Source organism: Pinus tabuliformis, chromosome 9, assembly GCF_031772625.1.
Source record: "Pinus tabuliformis cultivar Carrire ecotype Pingquan chromosome 9, CPIR1, whole genome shotgun sequence".
NCBI classification, from domain to species: Eukaryota; Viridiplantae; Streptophyta; class Pinopsida; order Pinales; family Pinaceae; genus Pinus; species Pinus tabuliformis.
Window position 1 is genome coordinate 1,035,791,351 of NC_142307.1, and position 19,312 is coordinate 1,035,810,662.

Here is a 19,312-nt window from a genome sequence, read left to right on the forward strand (position 1 = left end):
ATACACGAATGACGTGCATAATCAAGAGGTATGCACATACAGGAAAGTTAGGAATATACGGAAGACATGCGCATGTCTTCCGTATATGCCCAGTTTCCGTATATGCGCACATCTTCCGTATATGCACAGTTTCTGTATATGCGCAATTTCTATATATGGAATTTGTACACATCTTCATTTATGTTACAGAAACTGTGCATATACGGAAACTATACATATACCGAAGATGTGCGCATATACAGAAATTGGACATATATGGAAGATATGCGCGTGTCTTCCGTATATGCGCAGTTTCTGTATATGGAATTTGCGCATCTGCGATGCAGATACATGAACGACGTGCAAATACGGAAGATATGCACATACAGGAAAGTTAGGGATATACGGAAGACATGCGCATATCTTCCGTATATGCCCAGTTTCCGTATACGTACACATCTTCCGTATATGCACAGTTTCTGTAACATAAATGAAGATACATGAACGACGTGCATATACGGAAGATATGCACATACAGGAAAGTTCATGTATCTGCATCATATACGCGCAAATTCAATATACAAAAATTTTGCATATACGGAAACTGGGCATATACAGAAGATTTGCGCATATCTTGCGTATATGCCCAGTTTCCGTATATGCGCACATCTTCCATATATGCCCAGTTTCCTTATATGTGCAATTTATGTATATGGAATTTGCGCATATACGATGTAGAAGCATAAACGAAGATGTGTACAAATTCCATATACAGAAATTGCGCATATACGGAAACGGTGCATATACAGAAGACACGCGCACATCTTCCGTATATGTCCAGTTTCCGTATATGCGCACATCTTCCGTATATGCGCAATTTATGTATATGGAATTTGCGCATATACGATGCAGAATGTCTTCCGTATATACACAGTTTCCGTATATGCGCACATCTTCCTTATATGCACAGTTTCCGTATATGCGCAATTTTTGTATATGGAATTTGTACACATCTTCATTTATGCTTCTGCATCGTATATGCGCAAATTCCATATACATAAATTGCGCATATACGAAAACTGTGCATATACGGAAGATGTGCACATATACGGAAACTGGGCATATACGGAAGACATGCGCATGTCTTCCGTATATCCCTAACTTTCCTGTATGTGCATACCTCTCGATTATGCACATCGTTCGTATATCTGCATCGTATACGCGCAAATTCAATATACAGAAATTGCGCATATACAGAAACTGTTCATATACGAAAAATATGCGTATGTCTTTCGTATATTCACAATCTTCGTATATGCCCAATTTCTGTATATTGAATTTGTGCATCTGCAATGCAGGTACACGAACGACATGCATATACGGAAGGTATGCACATACAGGAAAGTTAGGATATACAGAAAACATGTGCATGTCTTCTGTATATGCCCAGTTTCCGTATATGCGCACATCTTCCGTATATGCACAGTTTCCGTATATGCGCAATTTCTGTATATGGAATTTGTACACATCTTCGTTTATGTTACAGAAACTGCACATATACGGAAACTGTGCATATACGGAAGATGTGCGCGTGTCTTCCGTATATGCACCGTTTCCGTATATGCGCAATTTCTGTATATGGAATTTGTACACATCTTCGTTTATGCTTCTACATCATATATGCGCAAATTCCATATACATAAATTACGCATATACGGAAACTGGACATATACGGAAGATGTGCGTATATACGGAAACTGCGCATATATGGAAACTGGGCATATACGGAAGATATGCGCATGTTTTCTGTATATCCCTAACTTTCCTGTATGTGCATATCTTCCATTTATGCACGTCGTTCATGTATCTGCATCACAGATGCGCAAATTCCATATACAGAAATTGCGTATATACGGAAACTGTGCATATATGGAAGACATGCGCATATCTTCCGTATATGTCAAATTTCCGTATATGCGCACATCTTCCGTATATGCATAGTTTCCGTATATGCGTGGTTTTTATAACATAAACGAAGATGTGTACAAATTCCATATACAGAAATTGCGCATATATGGAAACTGGGCATATACGGAAGATGTGTGCATATACGGAAACTGGGCATATACGGAAAACATGCGCATGTCTTCCGTATATCCCTAACTTTCCTGTATGTGCATACCTTCTATAAATGCACGTCGTTCGTGTATCTACATCGCAGATGTGCAAATTCCATATACAGAAATTGGGCATATACGGAAATTGTGCATATACGGAAGACACGCGCATATCTTCCGTATATGCACAGTTTCCGTATATGCGCAATTTCTGTATATTGAATTTGCGCGTATACGATGCAGATACACGAACGACGTGTATAATCGAGAGGTATGCACATACAGGAAAGTTAGGTATATACGGAAGACATGCGCATGTCTTCCGTATATGCCCAGTTTCGGTATATGCGCACATCTTCCGTATATACCCAGTTTCCATATATGCACAATTTCTGTATATGTAATTTGTACACATCTTCGTTTATATTACAAAAACTGCGCATATACAGAAACTGTACATATACGGAAGATGTGCACATATACGGAAATTGGACATATACGGGAGATATGCGCGTGTCTTCCGTATATGCGTAATTTCTGTATATGGAATTTGTGCATCTGCGATGCAGATACATGAACGACGTGCATATACGGAAGATATACACATACAGGAAAGTTAGGTATATACGGAAGACATGCGCATATCTTCCGTTTATGCCCAGTTTCCGTATATGCGCACATCTTCTGTATATGCACAGTTTCTGTATATGCGCATTTTCTGTAATATAAACGAAGATACATGAACGACGTGCATATACGGAAGATATGCACATATAGGAAAGTTAGGGATATACGGAAGATACGCGCATATCTTCCGTATATGCCCAATTTCCGTATATGCGCACATCTTCTGTATATGCACAGTTTCCGTAAATGCCCAGTTTCTGTAACATAAACGAAGATATGTACAAATTACATATACAGAAATTGCGCATATACAGAAACTGTGCATATACGGAAGATGTGCGCATATACGGAAGACATGCGCATGTCTACGGAAACTAGGCATATACGGAAGACATGCGCATGTCTTCTGTATATGCCAAGTTTCCATATATGCGCACATCTTCCATATATACATAGTTTCTGTATATACTCAATTTCTGTATATGGAATTTGTACACATCTTCGTTTATGTTACAGAAACTGCGCATATATGGAAACTGTGCATATACGAAAGATGTGCGCATATACGGAAATTGGGCATATACGGAAGATATGCGCGTGTCTTCTGTATATGCACAGTTTCCGTATATGCGTAATTTCTGTATATGCGCAAATTCCATATACATAAATTGCGCATATATGAAAACTGGGCATATACAGAAACTGTGCATATATGGAAGATATGCGTGTGTCTTTCGTATATGCACCGTTTCCGTATATGCACAATTTCTTTATATGGAATTTGTATACATCTTCGTTTATGCTCCTACATCGTATATGCGCAAATTCCATATACATAAATTGCGCATATACGGAAACTGGGCATATACGGAAACTGTGCATATACGGAAGACACGCCCATATCTTCCGTATATGCACAGTTTCTGTATATGTACACATCTTCCGTATATGCACAGTTTCTGCATATGGAATTTGTACATATCTTCGTTTATGCTTCTGCATCGTATATGCGCAAATTCAATATACAGAAATTGCACATATATGGAAACTGTGCATATACGGAAGATGTGCGCATATCTTCCGTATATCCCTAACTTTTATGTATGTGCATATCTTCCGTATATGCACGTCGTTCATGTATCTGCATCGTAGATGCGCAAATTCCATATACAGAAATTACGCATATATGGAAACTGTGCACATACAGGAAAGTTAGGGATATACAGAAGACATGCGCATATCTTCCGTATATGCCCAATTTTTGTATATGCGCACATCTTCTGTATATGCACAGTTTCCATATATGCGCAATTTCTGTATATGGAATTTGCGCATCTACGATGCAGATACATGAACGACGTGCATATATGGAAGATATGCACATACAGGAAAGTTAGGGATATACGGAAGATATGCGCAATTTCCGTATATGTGCATATCTTCCGTATATGCATGTCGTTTTTGTAATTTGAAATTATTTTAAAAATTGGCATTTTGAAAACCAATATCACTACTTTGAAAATCCAAATTTACACTTCAAAACAGCTACTTTGAAATTCACTATTTTTTAATTTAAATTAACAACTTTGAAATCAAAATTTATATTTTTGAAACAAAACATGACACTTAACGCTTTAGAAATCAAAATTCGCAGTTTGGAGATTTGAAATTAATGGAATTCACATTTTTTTATTCCAAATACATACTTCTATCCATCGATATTTCCACTCTTAAAAATCAACATTTCACTTTAGAATATTAACCATTTCAAAATTTAAATTTACAACTTTTAACTATATACTTCCTTACTATTTCAATTGTAATTTTATTTTGGTAATCTTAATATTCCCTCTTCTCCAATCACACCTTTAACCCCATAAAACAAAAAAAAAACCAATAAAGGTTAAAGAGGTTAAATAACAAGTACATGTTTATTAAATGGGTTGATTCTCACATGTAAAATCTATGGAATATGAACATAAACTATAAACTATAATTCATATGTAAAGAAATAAATGAATATTCTAGGGTCGAGGATGTGAAAATATATTTAAGCTTTCATATTTTTTTCGATATATATTTTGTTTATACTTAAGAGTCGTTATTGTATGGTAGCTTATGATAAAAATATCTACGGTTACATATTTGTTAAGAGACTTGGTAAGAATATTTTTAAAGTGATATTGGATTGTAATGTGTGGTTATTGTTTTTTTATCTAGTATCAAGTTTGAAAGGCATATGTATTTTTAGACAGATTAATCTTGAGGTGCGAGGTATAAGTCTTAAGATTACATTTTAAACATCAAATAAGATATAAATATAAAAGTAACTTAACTTATAAACTTGATAATTTGTAAATAATAAAAGAAAAATCTGTTACAACTATTCATCAAAAGTAATGTAACATTGATAGAATATAACATCGCATCCACATAAGGATTTAAAATTCAATGAAGATGTTGTCATCAACACAAGTATAAATTTATGTATTTTTATTCAAAATAGGTCCAACTATACATGTTTCTTTTTTACAAAATAGAACTTCATTTCCAACATAAATAATGGAATCTCATGCCCATAAATGACATAATGGAAAAACAACATCATGATCGATCTAAAGTATGAGTCTATAAGTCACCCTCGTCCCTCTTGGCACTCCCAGGTGGACTTCCAAATTGATATCTCTGCAAAAAATTACAATAATCAATTAGTTGTAAAAATTGAAAGGCATATAATCAATTTCATTAATTCATGATGATATTTTGATCAAATACTCATTCTCACTGTGAGGATTTGAGGCAATGGAGAAGACAGCCCTTCCTGGGTAGATGGCGGAGCACTTGGTGACGGATATAGGCATGGTTCAGGGGTGCTGGATAAAGGCATGGTGGATGTGAAATAGGGAAAAGGTAGTGGGTGTGGGCAACAATACACCCCCACCGGTTGTACGATAGTGGGAATCACTGTAGGCCGGGGGATTAACCTAGGGGGGAAATTGGAATGTTAAGGGTGAACAATTGAAAAAATGAGAATGGTGGATGACTGAAGGGTAGGGATGAGCATTGGGAAGGTATTACAGAGGTGGTTATAGGCATGGAAGAATTTATGGAGGAAAAAGGTGGTGGGTGTGGGCGATGATACATCCTAATTGGTTCAACAATAGGGGGGAGCACCCTTGGGGAGGATATTGGGGTGTTAATGGCTGAAGTAGTGTTCCCAATGCTAGATCTTTTTTCAATATCATGTTCATTAAATAAATGAATTCGACAATTTGGAATGTTGTGAGATGTGGGTCCCTCAGCTGTAACAATAAAAATAATTCATATAGTTATGCAAATGTGTTGAACATGCTAATATATCGCATTTAACGTAAAACAATGCATAGCATGAAATTTCCATACCAATATTGGGTATAATAGAATCTTGCATTATCTCAGGCGCGTGGTCCACATTTCTTTGTTTTTGAGAAGATGACTCCAATTGTTCATCCATTCTTTTTTTCCTTGCATGAACTCGTCCAACCCTTTCAAATTGTAGATTATCTGTCCTTGATTTTGACTTGCGACCACATCACCTCTTTTTATTTACTGGACTCAAGAAACTATGTTTTCTCTTGGTAGTGATCTTGGATGGAGTTATAGTATTGAAAAACATTTTGTTGTATTCTTGACATGCTTTGTCTACCAAGTTGTTCAATGCATATGCCTGTTCCAAATTTGTAGGTATTATGGATCTCAATTTCTCAAGGGTTGATGAGTTAACATGTTTCATCTCATCATGTTCAGAGAATGCACTATCTTGTCGTACATTGGTCGATTCAACATTGTATGATAAATTCTCTAAATTATCAATGCTTGTTTCATTATGATAATTCAAGTTGGGAGGAGAATCAAAGCACTTTCATTTGATTCCTCTCCACTTATGAAATCATCAAGTCGACAATATGGAATCACCGCAACTTGGTCCCCCCCAATCTCTGTCCATGTTAAGTCTTCTACTGAAAATTGTATCATATCTTCCGGGTCTTCAACTTCCAACTCGTTAATCTTCCCCCACTTATTCATTCTTAAAATACCTGTACAAATTGCATTGAAAATAATTTAGTTTGAGTAAATATTATGGTCTTGATCAATGCATAGCATACTAAGCATGGAAGTCTCATTTTTAAGTAAATATTTTATACTTTTCACGTAAACCACTTTGGGATTAAGTAATATTCAGGGGATCTTAGATGACATTGTACGATAAGTAAGATATTAATAAGCTTAAATATCTCTGACAAGTTTAGACTAACCATGTATGACATATGAATTCTTTCTGGAGGTGGGGCCACCATGTTATTGTCAAGGGGCGACTTGTGATGGAAATATGTGTGGAAATGGATTTATCAGGAGCTCTACCGGATGAGGTGATCTTGGAAGTTTTTTATGAAGAATGGGTGCAAACAGTAGATTATGAGCACATTCCATTCAGATGTCGCAGATGTCATGAACATGGACACCTTTTCAGATATTGTCCACTCAGTAAAGTAGTAAGCAAGAGCAAAAATAACACAATGAAGGAAACATACAAATTTCAGAAAGTGGTGAATCGTGGAAAGGGCAGAAAAAGAGGACCAAAACAACATCAAGATGAAGGTCAACAAATCAGTTAGAACAAATTCCAAGTGCTTGAGGAAGATGAAGAGATCTCAAAAGAAGATCAAGCAACGGAAGGAAGTCCTGCGGACAAGGAATCTGAAGAAAACCGGGAAAACACACAAGACATCGATTATCAGAAGGAAGCCATAATGAGTGATGCAGAACTGGAGATGGATCAGGAGATGACCCAAAATGAGATGGACCTGGAGGATCATGAACTACAAGAAATTCTTGATAAAGAAAACCTAGATCTGGAAGGGTTTTTGATACAGGGAACCACGGGAGGAGTAGATTCGTTACCACAAGAAGAACTCAATAAAATACAACAGTTGTTTCTAAAGAAATCACAGGATGGCCGCTAAAATACCTAGAGTCAGTCAGATGAACATCACTATTCATTGGCGTGAGCACAGCGGATACCATAGTTCTTTAATTAATGGAGAGCCTCTCTTCTTTTCTAGGATCCAAGTTCAGGCAAGAAAGTTGAGCAGGCATGGAAGGAATCCTTGTTTTACCGACAACCGGAATCTTTACATTTTTGGGCCTCGTAGAGTAAAACCGCTTCCTTGGCGGTTTTTGGATGTTCGCATCGCTCTAAAGTGGGAAACTGTTTTAGCGATTTTGCAGCGATCCCATCCAACATCCATCTCATTTTGGGTCATCTCCTGATCCATCGCACACTAACGTCTGGTCCACTTGTTCGGTGCGATATTATTCTCTTCCGTTGGATTTCTTTATGTGGATCAACGGTCAAGGTTGTTCGTATCAAAGGGACTCTGCCGAGGACTGAATTGCGGGAGATCTCGCGGGCTACCGGGGGCTGGTGGCAATTTTGGGTTATTTTGAATTCGGGTCTGGATTCACTGTTATCTTCTGTGCATGTTGAGCCTTGAGGTTGGAATTGGTGGATTTCGGGAGATTCACATGCGTGAAGTTTATTCCACCATTCGGAATCGAAATCCGTTTAGTATGGTTTCTATTATTTCATCGGGTCCGTTTTTGGAATCTAAGAATATGCCTTTTTTGGCTCTGATTTGCGTCTCATCTGTCAGAACTTTGCAAACGGATTGGCCAGTTTAGGATTTTGTTTGTATTTTGAAGGTCTCACAGTTAAATTTGTGGGCCCGTGGCCCAGACTTGGTACCCAAGCCCTGAGTGGATAGTTGACTCTATGTCCCTCAGGTCTCTTTGGGTAGTTGTATTATATGTAATTTGTTTCTATGTTTCTAATGAATAAAAGGTATGAATCTTGCTTCAGCAAAAAAAAGAATTTAAGTTAGTCGTCCCCATAATATCATTGCTCACCCTAGCTTACATACTTAATATTAAACAATGAACCAACTTAACATAAGTTGATGCACCCCACATCTTTGCTTTATTAGAAGCTTAAGTTAGAGGCTTATTTAGCCTAATAACACCCCTCTTTTTTAATTAAGTAGATTATGGAGAGTCCTTTACTAGATCTCAAGGTATGTGGTTATAGATGATAATGAGTCATTGAGAAAGGTAACTTTTAAGTGTAAAAGCATAGGTTGAGGCTTCTCGAGTCTAATAATACCCCTCATTTTTTCATTTTTTACATAAGTAGATTGGAGAGGTCTTCACCATGAGATGTCATGGTATTGAAAGTTGAGAGTGAATTTTTCAAAAACTAATATTAGGTTTAAGTTATTGTGAAACAATATATAAATTATTGTAGATATTCACCCGAAGTAATTTATTATAGCCTACATTGTCATTTTTGAATTTTTATTATTTAATTTATTTTTTGAATTTTAATTTTGTTTATTATTTTATTATTCAAATATTTGAAAATAATTTTAAAAAATAATAAGTAAATGGAAATATTAGTTATATGATTTAATAAAAGATGTAATTTATAAAATATGATATCAGAGAAATCTAATTAAAAAGCAGACTTATATTCTATTATATTTTATTTAATTATGAAACTTTACATACAAAAAAATGAGTATTTATTATAGAGTTTTTTTTTTGACATTGTATTCTAAATGGTTCTTATGTTATGCTCTTAAATCTAACTCTTAGATGCTCTACTCTACCACGAGACAATACAATGCTAGAAAGATGGAACCACCTCTTTCTAGTGACCTGGTGTTTAACATAACTTGATAATGATTTCAGATTAGGGTTTTCACATGTCTCAACACTTCGTTAGTGTTAAATACATATAAATATTGAAACCCATAAAAGAAAAAAATGTAAGTGAATATAAAAATCATATAATTTAATACAAGATATAACTCAAGGGATATCATATAAAAGAAAACCTAATTAGAAGGTGAGGCTTATACTCTGCTCTTTTTTATTTATTTATGGAAATACAAATACAAAGAAAGGGGTATTGACTATCGAGTTGCCTATGACATTGTTGTCTATATGGTTGTTGCAAATTATCTTTCTCCTTTGTTTTGATCTCAAATCCCACTCCTAGATGTTGTGCTCAACTATGTTTTAATACAATCCTAAAAAGATGGAACCCCTTCTCTTCCTAGTGACGTAGTATTAACATAGCTTGGAAACTATTTAAGGTTTAGGGTTTTCACATTTTTCAAGCCACTATTAGTGTTACGGTTTTGGACCTTTTAGGATATTTTTTAATGTCCACACGTGACTAACTCCACATATCTAAGTAATGGCGTTGATGCAGCGTCCACTTGGTACCACCGTATGAACAAGTTAGCTGAACTTGTGGGAGGCATAGCTTCTGCATATGAAATTTGATTGAGGTGATTTTCACATTGTTTGAAAGCTAGAATTGGTGTGTAAAGCGACATCAAGAGGCAGAGAGCTATGCTCACAAAGCTTTCACTCATTTCATATCCCAAAATAACTTTAGAGGGCTTTAAATTCTAAATCTCAAAATTAATACATATCATAAAATATGTCACAAAAGATAATTCCTCCAATTTTTCTACCCAAAAAATATCAAAATAAATAACAAATTATCCAATAATTCATTTTAAATCAGTTTAAAAAAATGTTTCATTTCAATTTTTATTTGTAGAATTTATTTTAATGTATATTCAGGTGAAAGAAGAATTGGAATGTTTTGTGTAGCATTGTCTTGTTATTCTTAATATGAAAAAGTAAAGTATTTATGTGTTCTTAAAATGGAATGTGTGTCACTTTTATGGTGAGGAGAGGAATGTGTATAAAAAGAAATTACATACATAAAGCAAAATGAAAAATAAAGTGTTACTTTCCCTTTAAGTTAAGCTATGTGATCAATCAAACAAGGAAAATATTTTAGTTTCTTTTGCGTATGATAAAAGGTCTTATGAAGACCTATTCGTCCTTTCCACTCTATAAGTAACTGGGCCTTGCGGAGATATCTTTTGTGACGGGTATTGGGGCTACGTCCCGAAAGAACTGGTGACGCTTCCAGCAGCCAAAAAATGACAAGTACTGGGGCTACATCCCGAAAGAACTGGTGACGCTTCCAGCAGCCAAACAATGACGAGTACTGGGGCTACGTCCTGAAAGAACTTGTGATGCTTCCAGCAACGAAAAGAATCAACCAAGGTATTGAATGAGGCTTTAGTGCTTCCAACACCTCCACCTATAGGGAAAGATGCCCTAAAATTTGGCCAATAGGATACCTTCGTCTCACGGAGGCAGTCGAGTCTTTAGCTTCTTGGTAATCGGTTATCAGTACCGAGCACTATACAGGTTGGGTAGCCCCATATAAGACCACACGCACTGAGCCTAAGCCAAACCCCCTCTGAATCGGGTCTTTGTGCTGCCTGGGTTGTCTTTTCTGTGAACTGATTAAAGGATTTGAAGCACCCTAAAAGACAACTTCTATGTTTCAAAATGTAACATGACCATGGCGGCTTATTGGATGCCTACCCCCAACAATCCTAACCTAAACTATAAATTATTTTGTGGCCCATGTGGGGAAATTTAGTTTGTTCAAGTTATGACTGCTTTTACGTGTCTTCCTTCACTTATGGTGTGAAAAATTAAGCTTAAATAAACTAAGTACAAAAGGTTTTTACACTTGATTCCCTTTGTTCAAAGTTTAGAGTAGCTTAGTGTGTGTAGTGAAATGTGTGTGTAAGTGACAGAGTGAACATACAAAGTTTGTAGTCATGTGGATATTCGATGATCCTTTTCAAATTCGTCTACTTACACTAAATTATGTTTGTTCCTTACCTGCAAATAAAATAATGTGTGGTTGATGGGCCACTTACTTCCTTCCTATTACACTATGTGAGCCTAAAAAGGGAGATGAAAAACTGAGTGCTTTGAGAAAGATTTCAAATGCAAGCCCAGGATCGTCTAAAAGACGCAAGGGTAGCAGGGGCTACTCCCTTTCTTTAATAACACCAGTTCCTAGTCCCAATGCTAATGAAGTAAAGATGCTTTGGTTAGTAAAAAATATGAGTGAATTATGGGCCACTTACTCCTTTGCTAATTAAGCTATGTGACTTGGTAAAATAGCAAAACAAATTGAAAAAATGTGTGGATTATGGCCACTTACTTTTCCCCTTAATTAAGCTATGTGTGAAATGTAAAAATTTTAAAGTAAAGGCTAAGTAATTGCCCTACTAATACTGATTATTAAAACAATCTGAACTATATGGAAAAAAATTGCAGAGGTGAAGGCAATTCACTAAAGGTTTCCAGTCACCCACGAAAGAAAAATTACAATGATTGTTTTTGTTCTCTGTAAACCGTGGGGTTAGGCTCTGCACAAGCGAGCGAACCGTGTGTCAATCTGCAAGAAAATGATAAGTGTTAAGCCAAATTATAGATATTAGGAGTGAGAATGATTATAAGCAATATGCATTATCAATGTTCTAAATTTAAACTTATATGATTAAAGAACAACGTATTTTATAAATGATACTATACTATAAATAATTTGACTAAAATTTACAATCTCACTAAAACAAATTAGTATTGAAGAACTAAATTTATTTATACATTCAAAAATATAATTTACCCAATAAAAAATTGCATTATAAAAATTTTGAATATAATTTAATAAAAAACTTACAATCTTATAAAAAAACAAAAATCATTAAATTTTACCCAAAAAAATAAAATTAATTAATTATTATCTTCACCCACAATTATAACTATGTACATTAACCCTTATAGGCATATCTACTACCTTCCCTCTAATACCATGGTCATTAAACTCATTTTTGAGGACTCATTTCTTAGGACAGTACTCCTTTTCAGCAACTGCACCTATATTATAATTTAGTTGGGTTGGGATGAAAGTTGGGGCGCTTTACCTTTGGTCTCAACTATAACCGTGTACATTAACACTTACAACCATATTTGCAACTTTCTTTCAAACACCCTGCACATTAAACTGATTTACCGAGCAAGCATTCCTTTTCAGAAACTGGAAGTAATATTATACTTCCGCTGGGATGGGCGGCTCTTGGAAAATAAAAAAAGAGGGATTAGATATTATAGTTAAGTTATAATTTAGATTAGTTGATGATGAGATATATGGTTAAGATATTGTTTATAATTTTTTTTTTTTTGTGTTTCACTTAACATGACAGCTTTACGACTTATATCAAACAGATATAAACACGCCCCCCAACACACACACACACACACACATATATATATATATATATATATATAGATATAGATATATTTACATATATAAACCAAGTGCTAAAAACAAGTGTGGCATTTACAACTAAAACAAACAAAAGAAAGATGTCTTATGTTTGTTCGAATTCCATTGCTGGGACGTTCGGTATCCTCGTTTTAAAAGGTGCCATATAAAAGCAAAGGTATTTATTTAGAAGGATGACAAAATATTTTCCAATACCACTGTTGCGTTTATGAAGTGGCATCCACAAATCTAGTTTCAATTTACCAAACAATCAGATGAGCTACGTCAGTATATTCGCTGAAAGAACAGAGTTAGCAAAATAGGTGAATTCAGTAATATCCAAGCCTCTCTGTTACCTTCCCTATCTACAGTCCAGTAAGCTTAATCTATCTCAAACTGTGTTCGACAAACAATGCAATATAACTGTTTAATATTTTGATTTAATTTTAATAATCTAATTTATTATATAAATTGAGTTTTTAAAAGTATAAATAAATTTCGCGCATCTAGAAATTTACATTCATAAACTATAGCTATTAAATTCAAATTCAGATTTGATTACTAAAAAATTAGACTATCTAAAACCCAATAACAAAAACAATTGAAAGTGTACATCTTATATATATTCAAATATATAAAAAATAAATAAAATTAACATCGTTTTAAATTAATGAACTATATTCACACAGTTTGAAAAACACAATTTGTCTTACTCCAAAGAAGACACGGTAGAGATGCCTAATTATAATGTTCCTATCATTGCCGGAAAACAAGGCATTTTTTATGAAGTTAAAATAGAACATTCCCTCGAATTTTCATAGAAAATTGAGAATATTTCGATGATACATAATTTGAGAACTATTATTAAAGTGGCAATTTGGTAAACATAAACAAATTGCTATTTATTTGTTGATAAACAAATTGCTATTTATTTGTTGATAAACAAATAAAACAAAATATTTAAAATAAAATAAAAAATTGCAATTACTTCGTTTAAGGACAACTTGATCTACTTCGGATTCCATTTGAAGCTATAACTACAGCTAAAAAGATTGGCAATAGCTTACCAACCAAATTCAATTTGGTAAACATAAACAAATTGCTATTTATTTGTCGCTAAACAAATAAAACAAAATATTTAAAATAAAATAAAAAATAGCAATTACTTCATCTAAGGACAACTGGATCTACTTTGGATTCCATTTGAAGCTATAACTACAGCTAAAAAGATTGGCAATAGCTTACCAACCAAATTCAATTTGGCTTAACAAAAGGGAAGGCAAGCATGTATTAGTTTAGTATTTCAAGTGGCTGTGGGTTTAATAGGCGTAGGTATTGAAACTTGAATTTTATGAAACATATTAAATTTAAAGTTTAGGTAGCCTTAGATAATTGTAGGAAGGCATGATATTGAAATGAACAGGTTTTTAATTAAGGTTAAAATTTCTCTGTATTTATCTCTAGAATAGAAATTTATTTAACCATAACCAAAACAGTGTCAAATTTTTTTGTAATAGTCTATCATAAATAAATCTCTCTGATTGAATTCCATAACATTATCATGATTTTGTATTATTTCTCAATCCTTGTAATTCCTATTATCTAACTTGATAATAGCTATCATGAAAATGCACGAAATGCACTTTTTTTTTACAATGGTTTCCATATAAAACTTATAGTTTTTTTTTATAATTTTATTAATATAATTTATTTTTTTCTTACAATCTTTTTATATAATGAATTATATAAATATCATTAAACTCATCATAGAATTTAGGTAAATAATTAAAAAATTAAAAAAAGAAACAACTCGTAAAATTTAATAATTTCAATAATTACCTTTTTAATTTTGGACAATCTTTTACAGTATTTAACGAAGGAGGAATTGCACACTATGAATCCTTAGTATCCTATCCATGTTGGAGAGGGAAAAAAAAAATGTTCAAATTTCTAGCACTGTTCTATTGACTGCTCCTACTGATGGGGATGAACAAAAATTAGTCTAATCCTATATCCAATATAATTCTATGTATAGTATTCAAAACTGTCAATGTAAAAAGTGTATGTATGAATTTGGGGTAATACATTGAAAAACTGAAGGCACTGTTCTTTGTCTTGTAAACTTCACTTGATTTGTCTGTAGATCTTCCAGTGTACCATCCACCATAGTTGTAGACTTTTAGTGCCAATAGTAACCCAAAAATGTCTTTGCACCATCCACACTAGGGAAATAAGGTGGTTCAAAATATATCTGACGCAGGGCATCACAAGCACCTAGATATGATGGACCCTTCATTTCAGTGCTACCCATGGTTGTTACTACCAGCTGCTGATATGAGAAGAAAAACCTTTTCACCGCGGCTTCTATTGCCTGGAAGGCCAACAGAACATGTATTGTTGCAACATGGTAAGCACCTGAAGTGTTATGTGAGCGCAGTCCATGTGAATGAAACAAATGCATAAGTGCCTCCTGGAGCCTTGGTCCACCCTTTAGATCAGCCTCAACACCGATGACTTTGGGCACCAGATGCCTTAGTTCCTTGCATGCATTTGTAAGGTCTCTAAGGGGGGCAGACCGAAGGCAATATGCGCCTGCAAGCGTACTAGTGCTGCTAATTGCCAACTGGTGTTTAAGGCAAAGGAAATCATGTGGGTCCATCACTAGAAGCAAATTCACAATTTCTATGAGCATGTTCCACATCCTTTCAACCATCCAACAGTCTGTGGATGCTCCTACGAAATCCCCAGAGTCTATTCTTTCATATACTCTCTGCAACAATTCTTGGCCTACAAATACCCAGGCCTCAAAGATCTGGAGGACATTGCAAAGTTTGGCATCTTCTAGATTATGGAACTGTTTATGTTGTTTTAAAGAGTGCAAATATCTTGGCTTGCAGATTCTATCATATTCAAGAAGAGGCTTACCTGACATATTTGGTTCCCCTAGACCTAAAGTGAAGGGAGTCCTCTGCATATGGCCTTCAATGGCAAGCCATATTCTAGAAACCATAGCTTCAGCGCTTTTCCATGTACCCAAACGATGAAGTAAGCTCTTTTCACTTGTTCTGCTAACCACAGGTAAAGCACCAGGTCTCTGCCATACCTCATGGAAAACTTTCCTAGCAAGAATACCACTACTTACTGACAACTGAAGAGTGGGAACCTGCTTGCCATTTTCACAAATCATTGAAATCAACTCAATCTGGGAACTAATTAAGGATTCAAGCCTTCTCTTCCATTCCTCTTTGTCAATGTAAGTCCTTGTGTCACAGAGGACAGACAGAACAAACCGAAAAGTAATCTCCAATGACTGTAAGGCGGCCTTTACCAACCCCTCTCTAGACCAACCAGGCCATTCCTTGAATTTCCACATGGCACTGAGCTCGGGGAGATGCACATACTGCTCGTAACCCGCACACTCCATGGGGGAGGGCTCTATGGACTCTTCAACAAAGGAAAAATAGGATGGCATTTATTTACAGGACATATTTTTTCCCTGCAAACATAACCAGGAGAGTAAAGACACTAATGCTCTCCATATACCATAATCTAAAAAGAACAACATAATAATAGAATAAACACTAAAACCCATTTTAAAAACTAAAATTTTGAAACTGGAATAGAATAAAATGTTTTTAAATCCTTGATATATTTAAAAAGTTATATATAATATGTTACTGGACAGAAAACATATCTATTTGTTGCAACTCAACTTTTTCTGTAGATGATAAAAACTTAACACATAAATTCTCTTGCGGTTGCCGAGCCTTGCTTATAAGCCTTATGACTTCTCCCTCGCCCAATTTAGTGATACTCTTAAAATTTTCACATCCTTGGGCTCTCCAAGTAGAATTCTATCGGGGATGTCCAGTTAAGAGAACTATGGCCAACAATTTAATTAGGAACAACCTCAACCTAGCATGGCGGTGTTAATGCCATTATGACTACACAGAGATCCGGAAATAATCCCAACACCAGAAAAGAATCAATAGAAGGGTATAAACAGTTCATATCAGAACTGAGTTAATCTAATGAAAACAATGCAAAACATGGCCTATATCGATGTGAGAGACAAACTACCTGCTGTTCTATATGTAAGCCGTGGAATTTTCTCTAATCTAGCAGAAGGACATGGTGCATCGATCTTCAAATCGATAAAATTAGAGGTGATAGGAGGGCCCTCTATTGAATGGCCATGCCATATTGCATTTTCTATGTTTTTAGTCTCGTCTTATGAAGAAGATTTTTGATACGGTAATAAATTATGTAAGTTTTGTTTCTTTATATTCGGTGGCCCTTTTTAGACTGGTTACAGGAATAGCTCTGAACATTGTGTATGTGGATGGGAAGCTTAGTATGTCTTTTTATTTTCACAAATATGGGAGAGATATGGATAACATGTACTAGTTTTTATTTTCTAATATAAAGTTAATATTTTTCTCTTTATGGAAGAATAAATTTGTGAATTTAAATTATCTAAATAATTTTTCTAGTGTATAAATAGATTCAGTGTTTTATTAAAAGACAATTGAGATACCTAATTTATGCAAATTATATCACTGAAACATGAAATGTTAAGAACTATCAAATTTGAAAATTAAGATTCTAAGAAGTCCCAAATTTCCATGAGAATAATTACCCTAAAGAAGACAAAAAAAAAACATCTGATAATTAAAATTACATGAACTTTTTTTTTTAGATAATTAAATAAAACTGAAATATTTCCAAGATTTCATGGATAAAATTGAAGTAAAACCATTATTCTCATTTTTACCCCTAAATAAATATGAAATCTACCTTCAAAATAAAAATATAAACATGACACATAATGTGAACAACTTTTATTTTTGAAGAATCGAAGAAAGCGTATTAAGAAATGGGAAAACGGAAAATATAATCACATGCACTTGTGTTCAAAGAATTTAACCCTCCTTCCAGAAGACAATTATATAGAAATCTGAGAACAAAACTCTAATTATAGTATAAAATCAATTTCTGAATCGATTCAAATGACAAAATACTCATGTGAATCTAATTACGAATTTCGAAGAGATCACAAAAACGAAGCTCTATAAGTAGTAAGTAGTATTTATCAGACACCCTCATAAAACTTCCACAATCTCACACCCGACAAAACCAAATTCTGAAGTACAGAAGTGTAACAGTACTGTGGCTATCACGTTCTCCCATACCGTTCAGCTACGGCAGTTCCTATTTCAGACCCTATAGCATTCATTCATGGTGTAAAGAGATTAAATAAAACTAAAGAGCTCTTGTGTGGTTTTTCTCTGTTCTGTAGGGCGAGAGCGAGTCCTCCTGTTGTGAGAGATAACAACAGAAACTACATGGCCCCTGGATCAGGGATACCCATTTCATTAGCAGAAGCGTATCAGGATGCAATTTTTTGGTATATTTTGATTTATTCATGTGTTATTGTCGATTACAGAATGAAAAAGTTCGAATAGCACTGGAAGAGAAGCGGCAGAGACATTCGAGAGCCCTGTTATGTCTATTTGGTTTCAAATTAGATATAGATGTGGATATTGTTATTCTTTTCCGTTGGTTTCAGATTTCTCTTCTAATTTACAGAACGTCTAGCATGAGAGGGCTTTGCATTGCGCAAGGGTAGAGCGTTACCAGTTTCGAAGCGCTGCAGGGGATCACCAACGTCGGTTCGCCGCTGCTCTGTCGTGCTCCTGTTCGATGTTCGATGGTTGCAGGGTCTAAATTGTCGGGATTAGTCCAGAATCCGATAACGTATTCAGTCCGGTTGGTGTATTGGGGATGGTTGGTGCAGAGTTTATGAGCCTCGAAGCGTGGGTTGGTAAACCTCATTAAGACATCAAACCGGAGGCGGGCAGGAACACCGGCGCTGGAGGCGGGTAGGAACGAGCATCGCCGGAGCTGGGTGAGGGGTATTCGCGAGAAGATAAGAGATGGATGCATGGATGCATGATCAATGGTCGCGGTGACATCAAGCTCCTGTCAGGAGTGTAAGGACGGAGCATTAATAATGCTATAAGATCTGAAATAGGAACTGCCCCAACTATGGAACCTACTGGTACGTAAGACATGACGCAATTTCTGCAACAATAAAAAAAGGACATCCCACTCATATTTTGAGAAGAATAAAAGATAAAAAGTTTCATGAAAAGGACATCTCACTATCAAAGAAAAGAAAAGCAAAGCAGGAAATTTTAAGTACATTATTTAAGATACACCAAGAAAGTAGGTTGTTATTTTCTTGGTCTTTTAAAATACTTACCTTTGTGCACGTTATTAAAGTTATTTATTTTTAATAAAAAATTATTGAATAAAAAATTAAAATTAAAATGAC

The 19,312-nt window shown here is 35.0% G+C and overlaps 1 pseudogene; it reads right to left on the reverse strand.

The window, feature by feature from the left end:
* Positions 1–15,154: 15,154 nt before the first annotated feature.
* LOC149152224 (nematode resistance protein-like HSPRO2 pseudogene) lies at positions 15,155–16,399 on the reverse strand (annotated as a pseudogene).
* Between the last annotated feature and the right edge of the window lie 2,913 nt (positions 16,400–19,312).